At 41.9% G+C, this 3,978-nt stretch overlaps 1 pseudogene; it reads left to right on the top strand.

The window, feature by feature from the left end:
- Nucleotides 1-1,345: 1,345 nt before the first annotated feature.
- LOC143647677 (RNA-binding protein EWS-like) lies at nt 1,346-3,224 on the top strand (annotated as a pseudogene).
- Nucleotides 3,225-3,978: the final 754 nt, after the last annotated feature.

Raw genomic sequence — 3,978 nt, 5'->3', positions numbered from 1 at the left:
GAAGGTGGGGGGGGGAAGGCAGGGATTTGGGCAAAGAAATTTATTACACCCTGGCAGGTTGTAGCTGCCAGAGGATGGATGTTTATACAATGGGACACCACTGGAATGCAACTCTGGAGGGGCCAGAGAGTGTCGGGTTGTTGCTTCTCTGTGGCGGCACTTTCCATTCCTGCTTGTTGTCGTGGCTTAGCTTTCACAGACCCTGTGTTCTGGTCCTGTCCAGATCTTATCTCTACTCAAAGTCTGATCACTTTTTCACCTTTTTAAACAGTTCCTGTATGGGGTACTGCTGACTTTCATAGCTTCAGAGCTCTAATTCTGACTATCAGGTATCACATAAATACCCAAAGTTTCTGGAAATGAACAGATTATAAACAATCAGCTCAGTATCTCCAAATTTAGAAATGCCAGTTACACCTCCTGAATATATGTGACTGCTGTAACAGTTTACAATCTAGGACTCTTTACAACAGGCCCCAATCTGATAACCCATCTTCTCGACTTCAGTTCACAGACTTTTTATATAATAGTTAGTCCGTGTGAGTGAGGCATGATAATATTTGTCTTTTTTTCCCTGACATTTCATTCAACGTACAGTCCTTAAGGTTCATACACGGAGTTGCATGCCTCACAACTACATCCCTTCTTGGGGCTGCTCAGTACTCCATTGTATTTATATACCTTAATTCCTCCTTCTGTTCCTCAGTCGTTATACCCTTAGGCCACCAGGAACAGCTTTATCTTAAATTTAACTCATCACTCACTTTATCCCCATCCAATTTATTCCTCCTCCTGTGTTCTCACCTCATGAAAATCACACCATTAATCATCAATTTATTGTTCCCATTCTTTAAATATTGATGGCTTCCTCTAATTTGAGAGTCTTTTGACTAGAACAAGTTTTATTTCCTCTCCTCAATTTAGCTAATTCCAAATCAGTTTAAATAGCAGTTCCTAGGGATATCATTCCTAATCCATTAGGTCATGACCTAATTCATTAGGTCAATTTCTCTTGATCATGCTTCTATTGCACTTTTTGTAGCAAATATTATTTAATTACTATTTTGAAATCTGTCTTCCCTATTAGTCTGTTAGCTCCTTCAGTAAGGAAAGGTGTCTAAAATCTTCACCACTGGTTTCAAAGCACAGTGCAAGATCTGCCTTATGGCATGCATATAGAAAATATGTATAATTGAATTTAATTGACTTGAATAAAAAGCATTTCATTGAAAGAACAATCAAGAATGGAATCATTTTTCTAGAACATAAACATCTATGATTTATGTAAAAGATGAAAGCATACTGAAGGTGAATTAAAAAGAAATGGGGGACAGATGTTGAAAGAATGAGGAGGAATGGTGTCCATGAGTTACAGTATGTACAGACAAGCTGCAGCCAGATCACCCAGGCATATAAGCAACAAAGTTATGGAACTTATGAACAGTCCATGGATGTCAGCTATACCCAGGTACCGACCACAGCAACTTATGGGCAGACAGCCTATGCGTCTTCTTATGGACAGCTTCTTACTGGTTATACTACTCTGACTGCCCCCCAGGTTTACAGCCAACCTGTCCAGGGATATGGCATTGGTACTTATGATACTACCACTGCTATGGTCACCACCACCCAGATGTCCTATGAAGCTCAATCTACTTATGGCACTCAACCTACTTACCCAAACTATGGTCAGCAGCCAGCAGCCACCGCACTTGCAAGACTGCAGACAGCAGTAAGCCTGACAAGATTAGTTAACCCCAGTCTAACTCAGGGGGTTACAACCAGCCCCATCTAGGATACAGACAGAGTAACTACAGTTATCCTTTGGTACCTGGGGGCTACCTCATGCTTAGTGGTTAGTCACCACACCTCCATCCGATCCTTCTACCAGCTACTCCTCTATACAACTGACTGGGTATGATCAGAGCAGCCACTCTTAGCAGAACACCTATGGACAGCCATGCAGCTATGGGTAGCAGACTAGCTATAGTCAACAGAGCAGTTATAGGCAGCAGCCTCCCACTAGTTATACACCCAATCTGGATCTTACAGCCAGGCTCTAAGGTGGTATATCTAACAGAGCAGAAGCTACAGGCAGAAGAGTTCATTCCAACAGGGCAACCCCACTAGCATGGATGCTTAAGGGCAAGAGTCTGGAGGATTTTCCAGACGAGGAGAGAACCAGAGTGGCCCTGATAACTGGAACAGGAAAAAGTGATATTTAATCATGAGGGAATGAGCAGGGAGGAGGACACAGTGGAATGGGCACTGGAGATCAATGTGGCTTCAATAAGCTGGTGGACCCATGAATAAATGACCAGATCTTGATCTAGGCCCACCTGTAGATCCAGATGAAGACTCCAATAACACTGCAATTTATATGCAAGGACTCTAGATGACCTGGCGGACTTCTTTAAATAGCGTGGGGTTGTGAAGATGAACAAGACAGTTGGGCAACCCACAATCCACATCTACCTGGACAAGGAAACAGGGAAGCCCAAAGATGATGCCACAGTGTCATATGAAGATCAGCCAATTGCCAAGGCTGCCATGGGAAAGATTTTCAAGGGAGCAAACTTAAAGTCTCCCTTGCACAGAAGAAGCCTCCAACAAATAGCATGCATGAAGGTGGTATGCCACCTCGCGAGGACAGAGGGATGCTGCCCCACTCTGTGGAGGTCTGGGGGGCCCAGGAGGTCCTGGAGGACCAGTGGGTCACATAGGAGGCTGTGGAGGAGATAGAGGAGGCTTCCTTACAAGTTCCATCCCAAGTGAACCCATCCGGAGATGGAAATGTCCAACACTGAGCTGGAGACTGGCAGTGTCTGAATCTGGAATGTGGAAACCAAAACTTCACCTGGAAAACAAAATGTAACTAGTATAAAGCTTTTAAACCTGAAGGCTTCCTCCAACCACCATTTCCACCTTCAGGTGGTGACTGTGGCAGAGGTCACCCTGGTGGTATATGGGGAGGAAGAGTTTGTCTCATGGATCGTGGGGGTCCTGGTGGAATTTTCAGATATGGCTGTGGTGAAGACAGAGGTGACTTCTGTGGTAGCTGGGGCACGGACCGATGTGTCTTTGGTGGAGGAAGACGAGGTGGCCCTGGAGGACCTCCTGGACCTTTAACGGAACAGTTGGGAGGAAGAAGAGGTGGCAATAGAGGACCTGGAAAAATGGATAATGGCAAGCACCATCAGGAATGCAGAGACCAATCTTACTAGACACAGAGATCCTGCAGAGCTGCATTGACTAACAGATTTATTTTTTAAACCAGAAAATGTTTTTAATTTATAATTCCATATTTAAAATGTTTGTTGCAACATTATGATTATTCTTTGTCTGTATTTTAGTATTTTTCACCATTTGTGGAGAAGCAATAAAACAAGTTAAATGGTGGGAAAAAAAAGAAATGGGAACATACTTTAAGAAATAAAATATTAGGAAGAAAATCCCAGTGCTGCAATCCAGTTTTTGGATTTACCAACAAAACCAGATATCCATTCCAATACATATCATTAGAACATTTTAGCATTATTTTCCAACTTGCTGATCCTGTAGGGCTATCTTTCAGAAGAATATATTTAAATCTATCTCTATAACAGGGTTTCAGTAATTTATCATGTAACTGTCCAGATTGTTTACTTGTGAAATTTTGATCAAAGTTACTACATTGCAAGGTGAAACTAGAATGTGTCAGAAATGCGCACAGCTTTTGTGTTTCATATTGTTTAGCCTCTCTGGTTTGTTTTATATCTGAGCATTTAAAAAGAGGTTTGGACTTTAGAAAGACCTGAGAAAAGTTTTTGCCATTTGAGTTGTTAAGAAAATAAATTATGTATATACCTAAAAATAACTATCTCTAATTTTGTGTTTGCTAATGAAAGCACCTTACTTGACTTGGAAATAAAAGCTGTTTTTCTCTTACACAGTCTGACATATAGGGAAACACATTAAAATCTTTCCCTAGCGATGGAA

The sequence above is a fragment of the Tamandua tetradactyla genome, chromosome 10 (genome assembly GCF_023851605.1).
Source record: "Tamandua tetradactyla isolate mTamTet1 chromosome 10, mTamTet1.pri, whole genome shotgun sequence".
Taxonomy (NCBI): Eukaryota; Metazoa; Chordata; class Mammalia; order Pilosa; family Myrmecophagidae; genus Tamandua; species Tamandua tetradactyla.
Note: the sequence above shows the minus strand (reverse complement) of the source record. Positions and strands in the feature narration are given on the sequence as shown.